At 44.8% G+C, this 20196-nt stretch overlaps 2 long non-coding RNA genes across 2 annotated transcripts; both read left to right on the top strand.

Annotated features, from left to right (window-relative positions):
* On the top strand, positions 1-388 carry LOC123429339. Its single transcript, XR_006622649.1, has 3 exons — positions 1-44; positions 132-216; positions 315-388. It is a non-coding gene; the product is annotated as an uncharacterized LOC123429339 (long non-coding RNA).
* A 579-nt stretch (positions 389-967) lies between these two features.
* LOC123429338 lies at positions 968-1749 on the top strand. The gene is made up of 4 exons (XR_006622648.1): positions 968-990; positions 1142-1194; positions 1270-1436; positions 1647-1749. It is a non-coding gene; the product is annotated as an uncharacterized LOC123429338 (long non-coding RNA).
* The last annotated feature ends 18447 nt before the right edge of the window (positions 1750-20196 follow it).

The raw sequence follows: 20196 nt of genomic DNA, 5'->3' as shown, positions 1-20196 counted from the left end.
AGGCCCAGTGCCTAAGAAGACATCGAAATGCCAGGACTGCAAAAGTGAGCCCTGCCCCCCTCCAGATCGCTCATCCACGCCAACCTTTGTTTCATTTGATGCTATAATTTGGCCAATGTTTTGCCTTTTAGGTTCGTTCAAAACTTCCCGTGCTGGAAAATTTGCTTCGTTGTGTGATACATGTCTGGAGTCTAAGGTTGCTCAGAATATGACGAGGTAATGTGTGTTATATAAAGTTTGTTGGCCATGTGATCATTCTAGCTTGTGTTTTTCTTCTTCTCTCATAGAGCATTGTTTCTGCTGTTGGTATTTAGGCCGAGAATCGGACGGCCACCTAAGAATCTCTCCCCAGAGACGAAAACCACTACTGCAGCAAGCCCAACTTCATCATATGGTAGGGCACCTAAAAATTTCTACCCAGTTGGAAAGACTGCAAGTGTACCAAGTCCAACTTCATCTGGCATGGTATCTAAGAATTTCTCTCCAGGAGGGAAGACCACACGTGCAGGAAGCCCAACTTCATACGGCAGGGTGCCTAGGAATTTCTACCCAGTAGCAAAGACTCCAAGTGCAGCAAGTACAACCTCATCTGGCAGGGTGCCTAAGAATTTCTCCCCAGGATCGAAGCCTACAAGTGCAGGAAGAATTACAAGAAAGTAGGCTCTCCTGCTTATGAAACTTTAGCTCTGTTTCTCCGACGGGTTCATCTCATCTTATTGCTCTATCTGTATATGTTGTTGCTGCAGGGACAATGGCTTGCACAAGTTGGTTTTCATGAGTGGCATTCTGCCAGAGGGCACAGATGTGGCTATTATGTCGGGGGAAAGGTTTTACTTCTTGGCTTCCTGCTCTTTGTTTATGCAGCTTCTTTCTTCAGCCAGTCCGAATGAATATTGTTGTTATTAATACTGTTATTGACTAACATTCTAGAGGTTGCTGGATGGCTACATAAAGGAACTTGGAATCTATTGTAATTGCCGCAATACAGTGGTAAAAAATTACCGTCCCTTCCTTCCATTAGCTTTGATACATAAGACAACTCGGTCGAGTAGTCAGCCTGGACTTTTAGTTACTATATACATGTTTGCGCCATATATTACTACTGAACCTGATCAGAAAGGTCCTTATGCTGGATGAACAGGTTAGCCCTTCACAGTTTGAAGGTCATGCTGGCCGAGCTGCTCGGCGCAAACCGTGAGTTTATATTCTTGTAATGTATTTCGTTGGGCCTTGTTCAAACTCTCGTTCCCTGTGCTAACACTACTGCAGTTACCACAACATATACATGTCCAATGGCGTTTCACTACACGAGTTGTCGGTTTCTCTTTCAAAAGGCAGAAAACCTTCAGAAAGGCAGAACGATGACTTATGCAGCATCTGTTCAGATGGCGGGGAGCTTCTTCTTTGTGACTCCTGTCCGAGAGCTTTTCACAGAGGTAATATTATTATGCACCTATGCCTACTTGCCTAGCCAGTAGGGGTTGTTTCCTAGTTAAGCCAACTTCCATTCTTCTTGGGTATTCGGGCATGCGACCATCCTGATATTTGTTTGATGGCTGAATCACTGTCTTTACCATGTAGTTACATAATATTTTAGAGTGTCAAAAGGCCCCTCACTTCTGGTTGTCTATGATTATTTATTGCAGAATGTGTTGGCTTGTCTTCTATACCAAAAGGAGCTTGGTGTTGCCGGTATTGTGAAAGCAGGCAACAGAGAGAATGTTGTTTGGCATACAACAACAACGCAATAGCTGCTGGTGTTGGAAATATGCCCTAGAGGCAATAATAAATTAGTTATTATTATATTTCATTGTTCATGATAATCGTTTATTATCCATGCTATAATTGTATTGATTGGAAACACAATACTTGTGTGGATACATAGACAAAACACTGTCCCTAGTAAGCCTCTAGTTGACTAGCTCGTTGATCAAAGATGGCAAAGGTTTCCTGGCCATAGGCAAGTGTTGTTACTTGATAACGGGATCACATCATTAGGAGAATCATGTGATGGACTAGACCCAAACTAATAGACGTAGCATGTTGATCGTGTCATTTTGTTGCTACTGTTTTCTGCGTGTCAAGTATTTGTTCCTATGACCATGAGATCATATAACTCACTCACACCGGAGGAATGCTTTGTGTGTATCAAACGTCGCAACGTAACTGGGTGACTATAAAGATGCTCTACAAGTATCTCCGAAGGTGTTAGTTGAGTTAGTATGGATCGAGACTGGGATTTGTCACTCCGTGTGACGGAGAGGTATCTCGGGGCCCACTCGGTAATACAACATCACACACAAGCCTTGCAAGCAATGTGACTTAGTGTAAGTTGCGGGATCTTGTATTACGGAACGAGTAAAGAGACTTGCCAGTAAACGAGATTGAAATAGGTATGCGGATACTGACGATCGAATCTCGGGCAAGTAACATACCGAAGGACAAAGGGAATGACATACAGGATTATACGAATCCTTGGCACTGAGGTTCAAACGATAAGATCTTCGTAGAATATGTAGGATCCAATATGGGCATCCAGGTCCCGCTATTGGATATTGATAGAGGAGTCTCTCGGGTCATGTCTACATAGTTCTCGAACCCGCAGGGTCTGCACACTTAAGGTTCGACGTTGTTTTATGCGTATTTGAGTTATATGGTTGGTTACCGAATGTTGTTCGGAGTCCCGGATGAGATCACGGACGTCACGAGGGTTTCCGGAATGGTCCGGAAACGAAGATTGATATATAGGATGACCTCATTTGATTACCGGAAGGTTTTCGGAGTTACCGGGAATGTACCGGGAATGACGAATGGGTTCCGGGAGTTCACCGGGGGGGGGGGGGGCAACCCACCCCGGGGAAGCCCATAGGCCATAAGGGTGGCGCACCAGCCCTTAGTGGGCTGGTGGGACAGCCCAAAAGGGACCTATGCGCCAAGGATAAGAAATCAAAGGAAAAAGGAAAAAAAAGGAGGAGGTGGGAAGGGAGGGGGACTCCCTCCCACCAAACCTAGTCCAACTCGGTTTGGGGGGGGGGAGAGTCCTCCCCCTTGGCTCGGCCGACCCCCTTGAGGGTCCTTGGACCCCAAGGCAAGGCCCCCTCCCTCCCACCTATATATACGGAGGTTTTAGGGCTGATTTGAGACGACTTTTCCACGGCAGCCCGACCACATACCTCCACGGTTTTTCCTCTAGATCGCGTTTCTGCGGAGCTCGGGCGGAGCCCTGCTGAGACAAGGTCATCACCAACCTCCGGAGCGCCGTCACGCTGCCGGAGAACTCTTCTACCTCTCCGTCTCTCTTGCTGGATCAAGAAGGCCGAGATCATCGTCGAGCTGTACGTGTGCTGAACGCGGAGGTGCCGTCCGTTCGGTACTAGATCGTGGGACTGATCGCGGGATTGTTCGCGGGGCGGATCGAGGGACGTGAGGACGTTCCACTACATCAACCGCGTTCTCTAAAGCTTCTGCTGTACGATCTACAAGGGTACGTAGATCACTCATCCCCTCTCGTAGATGGACATCACCATGATAGGTCTTCGTGCGCGTAGGAAATTTTTTGTTTCCCATGCGACGTTCCCCAACAGTGGCATCATGAGCTAGGTTCATGCGTAGATGTCTTCTCGAGTAGAACACAAAAGTTTTTGTGGGCGGTGATGTGCGTTTTGCTGCCCTCCTTAGTCTTTTCTTGATTCCGCGGTATTGTTGGATTGAAGCGGCTTGGACCGACATTACTCGTACGCTTACGAGAGACTGGTTTCATCGTTACGAGTAACCCCCTTTGCTCAAAGATGACTGGCAAGTGACGGTTTCTCCAACTTTAGTTGAATCGGATTTGACCGAGGAGGTCCTTGGATGAGGTTAAATAGCAACTCATATATCTCCGTTGTGGTGTTTGCGTAAGTAAGATGCGATCCTACTAGATGCCCTTGGTCACCACGTAAAACATGCAACAACAAAATTAGAGGACGTCTAACTTGTTTTTGCAGGGTATGCTTGTGATGTGATATGGCCAACGATGTGATGTGATATATTGGATGTATGAGGTGATCATGTTGTAATAGATAATATCGACTTGCACGTCGATGGTACGGCAACCGGCAGGAGCCATAGGGTTGTCTTTATACTAACGTTTGTGCTTGCAGATGCGTTTACTATTTTTGCTAGGATGTAGATTTAGTAGTAATAGCATGAGTAGCACGAAAACCCCGATGGCGACACGTTGATGGAGATCATGGTGTGACGCCGGTGACAAGAAGATCGTGCCGATGCTTTGGTGATGGAGATCAAGAAGCACGTGATGATGGCCATATCATGTCACTTATGAATTGCATGTGATGTTAATCCTTTTATGCACCTTATTTTGCTTAGAACGACGGTAGCATTATGAGGTGATCTCTCACTAAAATTTCAAGACGAAATTGTGTTCTCCCCGACTGTGCACCGTTGCTACAGTTCGTCGTTTCGAGACACCACGTGATGATCGGGTGTGATAGACTCAACGTTCACATACAATGGGTGCAAAACAGTTGCGCACGCGGAACACTCGGGTTAAGCTTGACGAGCCTAGCATGTGCAGACATGGCCTCGGAACACATGAGACCGAAAGGTCGAGCATGAATCGTATAGTTGATATGATTAGCATAGAGATGCTTACCACTGAAACTATTCTCGACTCACGTGATGATCGGACTTGAGATAGTGGATTTGGATCATGTACCACTCAAATGACTAGAGAGATGTACTTTTTGAGTGGGAGTTCATAAGTAATATGATTAATTGAACTAATTGTCATGAACATAGTCTAATGGTCTTTGCGAATTACGATGTAGCTTGCGCTATAGTTCTACTGTTTTTTATATGTTCCTAGAGAAAATTTAGTTGAAAGTTGATAGTAGCAAACTTTGCAGACTGAGTCTGTAAAACCGAGGATTTTCCTCGTTGCTGCACAGAAGGCTTATGTCCTTAATGCACCACTCGGTGTGCTGCACCTCGAGCGTCGTCTGTGGATGCTATGAACATCCGACATACACGTTTCTGATGACTACACGATAGTTCAGTACAAAAATACTTAATGGCTCAGAAGCAAGGCGCCGAAAACGTTGTAAAACGTCACAGAACATAAGTGATGATTCTAAAGAGATGAAATTGTGATTTCATGCTTGTGCCCTTGTTAAGAGGTACGAGACCTCCAAAAAAGATTCTTTGTCCACAAAGTAAAGGAGAAAAGCTCAATCGTTGAGCGTGTGCTCAGATTGTCTGAGTACGACAATCACTTGAAACAAGTGGGAGTTAATCTTCCAGATGAGATAGTGATGGTTCTCCAAAGTCACTGCAACCAAGCTGTGAGAGCTTCATGATGAACTATAACATATCAAGGATAGATACAATGATCCTTGAGCGATTCGCGATGTTTGACACTGCAAAAGTAGAAATCAAGAAGGAGCGTCAATAGTTGATGGTTTGTAAAACCACTAAGTTTCAAGAAAGGCAAGGGCTAGAAGGGATACTTCGTGAGACGGCAAAACGGTTGCTGCACTAATGAAGAGACCCAAGATTAAACCCAAACCCGAGACTAAGTGCTTCTGTAATAAGGGGAACAGTCACTGAGGCGGAGCAACTCTAGATACTTGGTAGATAAGAAGACTGGCAAAAGTCGAAAGAAGTGTATTTGATATACATGATGTTGATGTGTACTTTACTAGTACTCCTAGTAGCACGAGGGTATTGTATACCGGTTCGGTTGCTAAGTGATTAGTAACGCGAAATGAAAGATACGGCATAAACGGAGACTAGCTAAAGGCGAGGTGACGATACGTGTTGGAAGTGTTTCCAAGGTTGATATGATCAAACGTCGCACGCTCCCTCTACCATCGGGATTGGTGTTAAACCTAAATAATTGTTATTTGGTGCTTGCGTTAAGCATGAACATGATTGGATCGTGTTTATTGCAATACGATTATTCATTCAAAGAGAATAATGGTTACTCTATTTGCTTGAATAATCACCTTCAATGGTTTATTGAATCTCGATTGTAGTGTTACACATGTTCGTAATATTGGTGCCAAAAGATACGAGTTAATGATGATAGTACCACTTACTTGTGGCACTGCCGCTTGAGTCATGTTAGTATAAATTGCATGAAGAGGCTCCATGCTGATGGATCTTTGTACTCACCTGATTTCGAATCACTAGTGACATGCAAATCATACCACATGAGCAAGGCCTTGTTTTCATTGAGATGAGATAAGATAGTAACTTGTTGGAAGTAATACATTTTGATGTATGCAGTCCAATGGGTGCTGAGGCACGCAGTGGATATCATTATGTTCTTACTTCACTGACGATTTGAGTAGATACAGGAGTATTTACTTAATGAATCACAAGTCTGAAATGTTGAAAAGTTCAATTCCGTTTCAGAGTGAAGTTCGTCGTAACAAGAGGATAAACTGTCTACGATATGATCATGGAAATGAATATCTGAGTTACGAGTTTTGGTACGCAGTTAAGACAATGTGGAAATTGTTTCGCAGTTCATGCCACCTAGAACATCATAGTGTGATGATGTGTCTGAACGTCATAGCCACACACTATTTTGGCATGGTGCATACGATGATGTCTCTTATCGAATTACCACTATCGTTTATGGGTTATGCATTAGAGACAACCGCACTCACTTTAAATAGGGCACCGCGTATTTCCGTTGAGATGACACAGTATAGACTGAGGTTTAGAGAAATCTAAACTGTCGTTTCTTGAAAGTTTGGGGCTTCGACACTTATGTGAAAAAGTTTCAGTCTGATAAGCTCGAACCCAAAGCGGATAAATGCATCTTCATAGGATATCCAAAACAATTGGGTACATCTCCTATCTCAGATCCGAGAGCAAAGTGTTTGTTTCTAGAAACGGATCCTTTCTCGAGGAAAGGTTTCTCTCGAAAGAATTGAGTGGGAGGGTAGTAGAACTTGATGAGGTTATTGAACCATCACTTCAACCAGTGTGTAGCAGGGCGCAGGAAGTTGTTCCTGTGGCGCCTACACCAATTGAAGTGGAAGCTTATGATGGTGATCATTGAACTTCGAATCAAGTTACTACAAACCTCGTAGGTCGACAAGGTCGCGTACTGCTGTAGAGTAGTACGGTAACCCTGTCTTGGAGGTCATGTTGTTGAGCGACAGTGAACCTACGAGTTATGGAGAAAGCGATGGTGGGCCCAGATTCCGACAAATGGCTGGAAGCCATGAAATCCGAGAGAGGATCCATGTGTGAAAACAAAGTGTAGACTTTGTTAGAACTACTTGATGGTCATAGGACTATTGAGTAAAATGGATCTTTAAAAGAAGACAGACGATGATGGTGATAAGTCACTATTAAGAAAAGCTCGACTTGTCGCAAAGATGTTTTTGACAAGATCAAACAGTTGACTATGATGAGACTTTCTCACTCGTAGCGATGCTAAAGGTCTGTTAGTATTATGTTAGTTGTTGATGCATTATTTATGAAATATTGCACGTAGGATGTCAAAACATTGTTTTCTCGATGGTTTCCTTGAGCAAACACTGTATGTGATACAACCAGAAGGTTTTGTCGATCCTAAAGATACTAGCAAGTATGCAAGCTCCAGTGATCCTTCCATGGACTGGTGCAAGCATCTCGGAGTTGGAATATACACTTTGATGAGATGATCAAAGATTTTGGGTTTGTACAAGGTTTATGAGAAACTTGTATTTCCAAAGAAGTGAGTGGGAGCACTATAGAATTTCTGATAAGTATATGTGGTTGACATATAGTGGATCAGAAGTAATGTAGAATTTCTGTAAAGCATACAAGGTTGTTTGAAAGGAGTTTTCAAAGGAATACCTGGATTGTGCTACTTGAACGTTGAGCATCAAAGATCTATGGAGATAGATCAAAAGCGCTTAATGAAAGTTTCAATGAGATGCATGCCTTGACAGGTTTTGAAAGAGTTCAAAATAAGATCAGCAAAGAAGGAGTTCTTGGTTGCGTTGTGAGGTGTGAATTTGAGTAAGACTAAAAACCCGACCCTGGCAGAATAAAGAGAATAGACGAAGGTCGTCTTCTATGCCTTAGCCGTAGAATCTGAAGTATGCCATGCTGTGTACCGCACATGATGTGTGCCTTGACTCAAAGTTCGTTGAGAGGTACAGAGAGTGATCCATGATTGAATCACTAGCAGTGGTCAAAATTTATCCTTAGTAACTAAAGGCCTAAGGAATTTTTCTCGATTATGGAGGTGGTTAAAGAGTTCGTCGTAAAGGGTTACGTCGATGCAAGCTTTGACACTAATCCGAATTACTATGAGTAGTGAAACGGATTCGTATAGTAGAGTAGATATTTGGAGCATTTCCGAATAGCACGTAGTAGCAGCATCTATAAGATGACATAAAGATTTGTAAAGAACGCACGGATCTGAAAGTTTCAGAACCGTTGACTAAAACCTCTCTCACGAGCAAGACGTGATCAGACCCCATAACTATATGGGTGTTGGATTCGTTGGAATCACATGATGATGTGAACTAGATTATTGACTCTAGTGCAAGTGGGAGACTGTTGGAAATATGCCCTAGAGGCAATAATAAATTAGTTATTATTATATTTCATTGTTCATGATAATCGTTTATTATCCATGCTATAATTGTATTGATTGGAAACACAATACTTGTGTGGATACATAGACAAAACACTGTCCCTTGTAAGCCTCTAGTTGACTAGCTCGTTGATCAAAGATGGCAAAGGTTTCCTGGCCATAGGCAAGTGTTGTTACTTGATAACGGGATCACATCATTAGGAGAATCATGTGATGGACTAGACCCAAACTAATAGACGTAGCATGTTGATCGTGTCATTTTGTTGCTACTGTTTTCTGCGTGTCAAGTATTTGTTCCTATGACCATGAGATCATATAACTCACTCACACCGGAGGAATGCTTTGTGTGTATCAAACGTCGCAACGTAACTGGGTGACTATAAAGATGCTCTACAGGTATCTCCGAAGGTGTTAGTTGAGTTAGTATGGATCGAGACTGGGATTTGTCACTCCGTGTGACGGAGAGGTATCTCGGGGCCCACTCGGTAATACAACATCACACACAAGCCTTGCAAGCAATGTGACTTAGTGTAAGTTTCGGGATCTTGTATTACGGAACGAGTAAAGAGACTTGCCAGTAAACGAGATTGAAATAGGTATGCGGATATTGACGATCGAATCTCGGGCAAGTAACATACCGAAGGACAAAGGGAATGACATACGGGATTATACGAATCCTTGGCACTGAGGTTCAAACGATAAGATCTTCGTAGAATATGTAGGATCCAATATGGGCATCCAGGTCCCGCTATTGGATATTGACCGAGGAGTCTCTCGGGTCATGTCTACATAGTTCTCGAACCCGCACGGTCTGCACACTTAAGGTTCGACGTTGTTTTATGCGTATTTGAGTTATATGGTTGGTTACCGAATGTTGTTCGGAGTCCCGGATGAGATCACGGACGTCACGAGGGTTTCCGGAATGGTCCGGAAACGAAGATTGATATATAGGATGACCTCATTTGATTACCGGAAGGTTTTCGGAGTTACCGGGAATGTACCGGGAATGACGAATGGGTTCCGGGAGTTCACCGGGGGGGGGGGGCAACCCACCCCGGGGAAGCCCATAGGCCATAAGGGTGGCGCACCAGCCCTTAGTGGGCTGGTGGGACAGCCCAAAAGGGCCCTATGCGCCAAGGATAAGAAATCAAAGGAAAAAGGAAAAAAAAAGGAGGAGGTGGGAAGGGAGGGGGACTCCCTCCCACCAAACCTAGTCCAACTCGGTTTGGGGGGGGGGGGAGAGTCCTCCCCCTTGGCTCGGCCGACCCCCTTGAGGGTCCTTGGACCCCAAGGCAAGGCCCCCTCCCTCCCACCTATATATACGGAGGTTTTAGGGCTGATTTGAGACGACTTTTCCACGGCAGCCCGACCACATACCTCCACGGTTTTTCCTCTAGATCGCGTTTCTGCGGAGCTCGGGCGGAGCCCTGCTGAGACAAGGTCATCACCAACCTCCGGAGCGCCGTCACGCTGCCGGAGAACTCTTCTACCTCTCCGTCTCTCTTGCTGGATCAAGAAGGCCGAGATCATCGTCGAGCTGTACGTGTGCTGAACGCGGAGGTGCCGTCCGTTCGGTACTAGATCGTGGGACTGATCGCGGGATTGTTCGCGGGGCGGATCGAGGGACGTGAGGACGTTCCACTACATCAACCGCGTTCTCTAACGCTTCTGCTGTACGATCTACAAGGGTACGTAGATCACTCATCCCCTCTCGTAGATGGACATCACCATGATAGGTCTTCGTGCGCGTAGGAAAATTTTTGTTTCTCATGCGACGTTCCCCAACAGCTGGGAGGGTTGATGGAGTTGATTCCACTGGACAAATATTTACACGGTCGATACGTATTGCTACAACGCCTCAGGGTGCATTTGGTGGATGTGCATTGTGCAAGTGAGTGTTCCTCAGGGTGAAATGCATGTTGTAGATCTGTTGATTTTAAGTTTAGAATATTGAGATATGTTCAGATGAGGACTGAAGTTAGTGGCTGGAAAGCCAGCGACAGTACCAAAGTTTGTTGGTTTTACTCAACTTGGTGTTGCCCTTCATCGATACTCAATCAAGATGAGGGTGACCATGATAGCTGGTGTTGAGTATAGATATATGCACTGAATTTTCCGTTGTGCGAAAACAACAAATGGGAGTCTTTCTATTTTCTGCTACCATATTTCAATGTAAGAACATGATGATGCAAATGAACCTTATTATGTAGCCATATGTAATGTCAGTTTTTTACCATGTAAACTGTGATAGGAGTAGGCCCACATAAATGTGTATCCATTTTGCCTTCTATTGACCTATGACAAAAGAGATGTGATAGACTGAGTGGCCGTTGCTATTGAAACAAAGGAGTGGAACTGGCAATATTTGAATCAATAGAGGTTATCTTTCATATGGATTTTTATTATTAGATACTTGCATATGTGTGTCACTTCCTTAGGTCATGATTGATTCATATAACCATCAATTATATTTATGCCACTGGCACTCCCTGTACATTCTTTTTTATCTGCTGTAAAAAATATTTCGGTTTATAAGCATCATACATTTCAGTCTATAAGTAAGATTATGAGTTTATCCAGTGCCGAAAACAAATCAGTTGAACATGTTTGTTCTAGCAGTTTTATACAATAATTAATGTGCATATGAAGTTCCATTCCATGTGAAGTCAAAGATTGATTTCTTATGGAATTCTTCAGGTCTGATTAGTGAACCTACATTGAGCAAAGAAGATATGCTTATTTATGTTGAATATTTTGTAGGTAATATCCATCCAGCCATACATAACACTGATATTCCCATTCTTTATGAATGTGTACTTGGCCTCTACTCTGTCGTGCATTGACAATAGGCTGGGACATCTATTGTTGTTTGAATAATCTTACACCGTAAAATAATTTATGGTAGGAAACATATTAACCAGGCACACATTTTGTTTAATTAAATAATTTTAGAAGTACTATCAACTTTTTGGCTGATTTCCCGAACTAAATAATGGCTAATTTTTTTGAACCAATTATTTGTGAGCTACGGAGTAGAACAATTATTATTCACAGTATATTGTAATTAAGAAACAAGAGTGATTTAATGCTAGAAAATTACAAGATAAGTATTGCACCACTACAATATCTATGTCACCAAGCCTGATGTCCGTACCTTTTATTCTCCCGTTGCAACGCACGGGCATTTTTACTAGTAATAATAAAGCAAATTGGGTTTCTGGTCGTCCGTCATATGTTTACCTTAATAATTACCCACCATGTCAGTCGTGACAGTTTTCTTCGTTTATTTAGCGGCCATCTCCAAATTTAACACTCGCATGATGGTTGCCGTAGTGCCTACGGACTGAACATTCTATTGGAGAGACTCGGGTTCGAGCCTAGGTTGTCGCTTTTTTTGCTTTTCCCTTTTTTCATCCCTTTTCCTTCCTATCTATGGTCTATTACAAGCGATCACTCGGTTTTTGTCCAGGATCTTGCTTTTTTTTTCCTTTTTCATTTTCTTATCTTATTTCTATTCTATCTATACCTACTTTTTTAGTCTTTAATCTATACCTACTAATAAAAAAATAAGTATTTTCAATCCGTCACATATGTTTTACAAAAAAAACCTTTTATTTTTGGACAACTAATCCGTAGCCCGATAAAAAGCTAAAAAGGAAACGTTTTCTATACGTCGCTATCAAAATTATGGACCAAGCGACGTAAGCGAACCTGTAGCCCAGTTACCTCCCTGTTGCGCTTTCTGGACCAGCCTTAGGCTTCTTTCAAAGTAGAAAAAATATTGCAACCAAGTTGGAATAGAACTCACGATCTGTTAGCTCTGAACTAACAATAATTAGCTCTAAAGGTGTGGATATACAAGCCCTACACGTGATAATTAGAGAAAAAGAACCTATAAAGAAGGAGATGCATGTTGTGGTTCACTCTAATATATTGTGTGTACTGATTGGCCGGCTTGTTATAAGTGTGCATGTTTTCTAAGGTCCCACACATATATGTATAGGTATAAATTTTCATACATTGGGCGGGCCACAACACGGATGGCCCAACATAGCTCTGCCACTGAACTGACGGTTTACAATCTATGTGATTTATTCCGAGGGTGTTATAGTGATGTGTATTCCTTCGATACAATTAAAGAATCTTCTAATATTTATGATTTTGCACATGTTTTTTTGGACAAACGTATCATATTGTTGCTCATGTGATATAATGATGGGTTTTCAAATAATTTGTTATTTTATCTTGTGTGTGTGAAGGAGGTGGAGAGGAAGGATTGTTTTCACCCATTGCAACGCACGGACATTTGTGCTATTTCATGATAACAATATGTGTGATGTTAATGGACATACACATATAAAGAACACAAAAAATGTGGGATCCTAACGAAAATATGAAGGGAAGATAAGAGGAAGATGTTAAAAACATGGAAATTGATTCAAAACAACCGGCTGTTGATTTCTCGCTCGACAGCCGCCCAGTGGCGGACCTAGCCCATTAGGTCAGGGTGGGCCAGCGATGTTATTATACACATATATTATTTAATTTATCTTTTTTGCTTTTTACTATGTGATATAATTGCTATTTTTAAAACTCAGGGTGGGCCGTGGCCCACCCTGACCATCCATTGCCTCCGTCACTGCAGCCGCCTCCTCTATCCGTCACGAGTTCCTGTAGAATCTCACCCCAACGCTTTATCCTTTTCCATTATCCTTTATTTCAGCCACACATTTTCTTCACATCCCTAGTCAAATCGTCTTCTTCCCATCTCTCTCTTGTCCTTCATCCCGTGGAGATCTCCACAGCCGCCATGGATGGCCTCCATGGAGCTCTTTTCTCAAGTGATGCAAGGGATGGTGCGAGGGCGACCCGGTTGCTCCGCCGATGATGTGACGGTGCCGCCGTGCTGCGACGGGATCCAGGTTGCTGTGACGGACGGGTAGGGGGCTCTAGAATGTTATGAAGGCGCCACCATACTGCGAAGTAGTGTTGCGGCAGTCATCAACATGATGCCAGCCAATGCAGCGACGGGGCCTCGAATGCGATGGCGGCTCTGGCTGCATCGTCGTGCTGTGAGCAAGTGATGTGATAGTGTCGCCTTGTTGCAAGGCAGTGTTGCGATAGTCGCTGATGTGTCGCAAGCCGGTGTTGCATCGACGTCGTTGTAATTTGGGTCTGTGTTGCGACGGTGTCCCCGTGCTACCATGGTCGTCATGATGTGAGTCGGCGCTTTCATTGATGACATCTCAACCATGATGATGTTGCTACGAGGGCGGCTCGGGCGATGCCGTGGCGATGATGATGAAGTGGCAGCTCGGGCTGCTCCGACGATACTGCAACGACGGCTCGGACTGCTTCGACGATGTTGTGATGGCGGCTCGGACTGCTCTGGCGATGCTACGAGGATTGTTCGAGATGCTTCGGGGGTGTTGCGACGGCAGCTCAGGCTACTCCGGCCATTTGATACCTCACTATTTCATGAGTGATCCACACATATGAAAATGAGGTCATCGAGGACTTGTTTCGAATGGGGCATAAAATGTGCCCGATGGCGTTTACCCTTCCACTTGATTTGTAAGATGCATGTTTATGAGGCGAAACAAATGCTTTCAAGCACCAAGTATGTAGTCCAGAGAATTTTCCTCCAGTTTCTAGTCAGCAATTAGCACTTCCTTAATGTTTGGGCCCACAAATGTGAAGTGATGCACACGCTTTCACTCATATGTGTTTGGGATTTGCCTAAAAAAACATGTGTTTGGGATTAACTGGCGTGTAACTCTCCAAGAGGAAGGACGTGTGGGCTATTCAAGTTGAGTGGAAAATGATGTGCTTAACCATTTCTTCTCTCTTGTTCTTGCAAAGTTGGGGGGTCGTTGCAGCAAATCAGCACGGTTTCTCAATCAAATTACCGTGCACATGCAATCGGAACAACTAAATAGGATTGAGCAAATACGATTTGCAATAACGTGGTCACTTCGTCTACTAGCTGCTATGACTTGATAATCCCACTGTGCACATTGGCATTTTACAGAGAAAGTAGGTGCATTATCGGTACAGTCGGCAGAAACCGAGTAAGCAGAAGCCATTTAGCTCCTCTTAACCCAATTCAGCCACATGCACTAGCTTCAACTTTCAAAGCAAAGTAGCATAGCATAAGACAACAAAAAGTTTCTTGGGGAGTTTTTCAGTGAAGAAAGGATTTATTGGCGGTATGGCTAGGCAATTAGGAGCTAGAGCAACCGCTAGGTCATGGCGATGAGCCGATGAGAGCAGCAGCTCGCGCCATTTATAGAAGAAAAAAAAAACTAGATAAACAGGGGCCACCCGTCTATGAAACCAGCGGAAATGGCAGGGCCCGCATGAACTTTGCAGTCGTCACCACCTCCTCTGCCTTTGACACTGAGAGCATCTCCAGCCGCATCCTCAACAGCCCCCCCCCCCCTAAGGCACCTTCATTTTCGCCGGCACCAAGAAAATCCCCCAGTCGCGTCCCCAGGACGCTGAATTCCGCCGGTTCGGGTCATTTTTCGGCCCGGCGATCTCAAGCCGAACCCAGCGTGCTGGGGCACTTGGGGGCTCCGGCGGAAGAAAAAGTGGCCCGTGGACCACCACTGTTAGCCGAGAAACGCCTTTTTCCGTCCAGATTTGACCCACGCACGGCAGAACGCCACTTCTCCTGTTGCCTGCCATGCCGATACTGACGCCATCCCCTTGCCCACAACCGATGCCCCACCACTAGGAAGGCCAGTCCCACGCCGGAAAGAGAGGGTTTCTCCGCGACGACCTCCATCCCCGTTACTGGCCGAGCTTTCCAGGGCTCTGACCACACAGGCGAGGATACCGGCGGCTACTACGCTCACCACGCCATGTAGGTACCGGCGATGGACTCCAACAATGAGGAGGCGTTCACGGTTCTGATGAAGGAGGAAGTCGAGACCGACACCGACGACGAAGAGCACCTCATTATCCTCACTGCTCTGGCCGGCCTGTTCGTGAAGAATGCAAAGTCGCGACGTGGTGGCTCGGCGCCGAGCCGCCGCAAGAGCAAGCAAATGCATCGAATAGAGGGCTATTGCTTGCTCTATGCCAACTACTTTGTCGAAGCTCTACTACAAGGTGAAAAAGTATTTCAATGTAGTTATCGGATGAGCCGAAGTTCTTCCTCAAGATTGTGAATGTCAATCTGGAGTTTGACAACTATTTCATTTGCAAGAGGGATTGCACCGGCACAATGGGATTCTCCTCACTTTAGAAGTGCACGACAGCTATGAGGATGCTTGCATACGGAGCTCCCGGTAATATACAGGAAAACTATGGACGCATGGCCGAGCCCACCATCATTGAGTGTTTGTACAAGTTTTTGCAGGGCGGTGGTGGAAGTTTTTGGACCATAATACTTGCGATCACCCAATGCTAAAGACACTAATTGGATCCTAACACATAATGAAGCAAGAGGATTTCTTGGGATGCTTGGAAGCGTTGACTGCATGCATTGGAAATGAAAAAAAAATGTCCATTTGCTTGACAATGGATGTATAAAGGCATGAAAGGAGCTTGCAGTGTGGTACTTGAGGCAGTGGCTACACAGAACCTCTAGATTTAGCACTCCTTTGGTATGCGAGGAATGCACAACGACATCAACATCGTGCAGTGCTTGAATGTCTTTGCCAAGCTTATTGAAGGCCATGCTCCTCCAGTGAATTTCGAAGTCAATGGGTGCCACTACAACAAAGGATACTACCTAGCAGATGGCATCTATCCAAGATGATCAACATTTGTAAAGACTATCTCAAACCCTGTGCCAGTAAACAAGAAGTCCCAAAGTGCGAAGTATGAGGAGGCTAGGAGGAAGGATGTCGAGCGGGCATTTAGTTTGTTCCAATCTCGGTTAGCTGTTGTCCGGTATCCCGCTCTGACCTGATCGAAATATCAGATGTGGGAGGTGATGAATTGTTGTGTCATTTTACACAACATGATCATTAAGAACAAGAAGCTCAAGCCAGTGTTTAACATTAAACCATATTATACATGGGGTTCTCTTGTAGCTACCGGCTACATGGGCTGCCTTCCTCAATATGCGTAAGAAATCCGAGACCCACAGATGCACCAAAAACTGCAACACAATCTGATGAAACACCTATGAAGGCTCAAAGACAACACCTAGTTCGATGTGTTTTATTTATGTTTGAATATGAGCTTGTTTTGTAATATCATACAAAACTGGCCGGAATAGGAAAAAACTCCGAGTTTTTACGAGTGCCCCGTAACCGGACCCGGGGTTCTATGAACATTCGGGTCGCAACTGGACCCAAAATCAGTGACTAATAGCATACAAAACTGGCTGGAATAAGCCAAAACTGCAAACTTTGACTGGACCCAAAATCAGTGACTAATAGCATACAAAACTGGCCGGAATAAGCCAAAACTGCAAACTTTGACGAGTTCCCCGTAACCGGACCCTAGGGCTCCCGAAACGTTCGAAACGCAACAGGACCTAAAATCAGTGAGTAATGGCATACAAAACTGTCCGGAATAGGAAAAAACTGTGAGTTTTGACGAGTTCCCAGTAATCAGAGCCCGGGGTTCCCGAAATGTGCGGATCGCAGCAGGACCCAAAATCAGTGAGTAATAGTACAGAAAACCGGCCCAAATAGGCCTAAACTATGAGTTTTGACGAGTTCCTCGTAACCGTACCCGAGGGTTCCCGAAACTTTCGGTTCACATCGGGATCTAAAACCAATGACGAATAGCATACAAAACTTGCCAGAATAGGCCAAAACTGCGTGTTTTGACGAGTTCCTCATAACCGGACCACGGGGTTCCCGAAACGTTCGGATCGAAGCAGGACCCAAAATCAATGACTAATTGTATACAAAACTTGCCGGAATAGGCCAAAAATGCGAGTGACTAATGGCATACAAAATTGGCCACAATAGGCCAAACTACGATTTTTGACGGGATCCCCCTAACCGGACCCTCGAGTTCGCGAAACATTCGGATCACATCAGGACCCAAAATCAATGACTAATTGTATACAAAACTTGCCGGAATAGGCCAAAAATGCGAGTTTTGACGAATTCCCCGTAACCGGACCCCGGGGTTCCCGAAACTGTCGAATCGCAGCGGGATCCAAAATCAATTACTAATAGCATACAACACTGGCGGGAATAGGCCAAAACTGCGAGTTTTGACGAGTTCCCCGTAAACGGACCCCGGGGTTCCAGAAACATTCGGATATTAGCGGGACCCAGCATCAGTGACTAATAGCATACAAAACTGGCCAAAATAGGCCGAAACTGTGATTTTTGACAAGTTCCCCGTAACCGGACGCCGGGGTTCCCTAAACGTTCATATCGCAGCAGGCCCCAAAATCAGTGAGTAATAGCATACAAAACTAGCCGGAATAGGCCAAAATTGCGAGTTTTGACTAGTTCCCTGTAACCACACCCTAGGATTCCTGAAATGTTCGGATCGCAGCAGGACCAAAATGAGTGAGTAATAGCATAGAAAACTGGGCTCAATAGGCCAAAACTGTGAGTTTTGACGAGTTCCCCATAACCGGACCCAGGGGTTCCCGAAACGCTCGGATCGCAGCAGGACCCAAAATTAGTGAGTAATAGCATACAAATTTGGCCGGAATAGGCCAAAACTGCGAGTTTTTACGAGTGCCCCGTAATCGGACCGTGGATTTCTAGAAACATTCGGATCGTAGCTCGACCAAAAATCAGTGAGTAATAGCATATAAAACTGGCCGGAATTGGCCAAAACTGTGAGTTTGGACGAATTCCCCATAACTGGACCCCGAGGTTCCTCAAACATTTGGATCACATCGGACCAAAAATCAGTGACTAGTAGCACAAAACTGTCCGAAATAGGCCAAAATTGTGTTTTATTACGAGTTCACCGTAACCGGACCCTGGGCTCCTGAAACGTTCGAATCGTAGCAGGATCTAAAATCAGTGAGTAATGGAATACAAAACTGGCTAGAATAGGCCAAAGCTTTGAGTTTTGACGAGATCCCAGTAATCAGAGCCACGGGTTCCCGAAACATGCGGATCGCAGCAGGACCCAAAATCAGTGAGTAAAAGTATAGAAAACCGGCCCAAATAGGCCTAAACTACGAGTTTTGACGAGTTCCCCGTAACCGGACCCCAGGGTTCCCGAAACTTTCGATTCACATCGGGACCCAAAATCAATGACCAATAGCATACAAAACTTGCCAGAATAGGCCAAAATTGCGTGTATTGACGAGTTCCCTATAACCGGACCCCGGGGTTCCCGAAACGTTCGGATCGAAGCAGGACCCAAAATCAGTGACTAATGGCATACAAAATTGCCCACAATAGGCCAAACTACGATTTTTGACGGGATCTCCCTAACCAGATCCCGGAGTTCGCGAAACATTCGGATCACATAAGGACCCAAAATCAATGACTAATTGTATACAAAACTTGTCGGAATAGGCCAAAAATGCGAGTTTTGACGAGTTCCCCGTAACCAGACCCCGGGGTTCCCGAAACTGTCGAATCGCAGCGGGATCCAAAATCAATTACTAATAGCATAGAACACTGGCGGGAATAGGCCAAAACTGCGAGTTTTGACGAGTTCCCCGTAAACGGACCCCGGGGTTCCAGAAACATTCGGATATTAGCGGGACCCAACATCTATGACTAATAGCATACAAAACTGGCCAAAATAGGCTGAAACTGTGATTTTTGACGAGTTCCCCGTAACCGGCCGTCGGGGTTCCCTAAACGTTCGTATCGCAGCAGGCCCCAAAATCAGTGAGTAATAGCATACAAAACTGGTCGGAATAGGCCAAAACTGCGAGTTTTGACGAGTTCCCTCTAACCAGACCCTAGGGTTCCTGAAACGTTCGAATCGCAGCAGGACCAAAATCAGTGACTAATAGCATAGAAAACTGGGCTCAATAGGCCAAAACTGTGAGTTTTGATGAGTTCCCCGTAACCGTACCCCGGGGTTCACGAAATGTTTGGATCGCAGCACGACCCAAAATCAGTGACTGATAGCATACAAAATTGCGTACAATAGGCCAAAACTGCGAGTTTTAGCGAGTTCCCCATAACCGGACCCAGGGGTTCCCAACTCGTTCGGATCGCAGCAGGACCCAAAATTAGTGACTAATAGCATACAAATCTGGCTGGAATAGGCCAAAACTGTGAGTCTTTACGAGTGCCCCGTAATCGGACCCCGGGGTTCTAGAAACATTCGGATCGCAGCTGGACCCAAAACCAGTGAGTAATATCATACAAAACTGGCCGGAATAGGCCAATACTCCGAATTTTTACGAGTGCCCCGTAACCGGACCCGAGGTTCTATGAACATTCGGATCGCAGCTGGACCCGAAATTAGTGAGTAATAGCATATAAAATTGGCCGAAATAGGCCAAAACTGCAAATTTTGACGAGTTCTCCGTAACCGGACCCTAGGGCTCCTGAAACCTTCGAATCGCAACAGGACCTAAAATTAGTGAGTAATGGCATAAAAAACTGGACGGAATAGGAAAAAACTGTAAGTTTTGACGAGTTCCCAGTAATCAGAGCCCGGGGTTCCCGAAACATGTGGATCGC

This window comes from Hordeum vulgare, chromosome 2H (assembly GCF_904849725.1).
Source record: "Hordeum vulgare subsp. vulgare chromosome 2H, MorexV3_pseudomolecules_assembly, whole genome shotgun sequence".
NCBI lineage: Eukaryota > Viridiplantae > Streptophyta > Magnoliopsida > Poales > Poaceae > Hordeum > Hordeum vulgare.
Note: the sequence above shows the minus strand (reverse complement) of the source record. Positions and strands in the feature narration are given on the sequence as shown.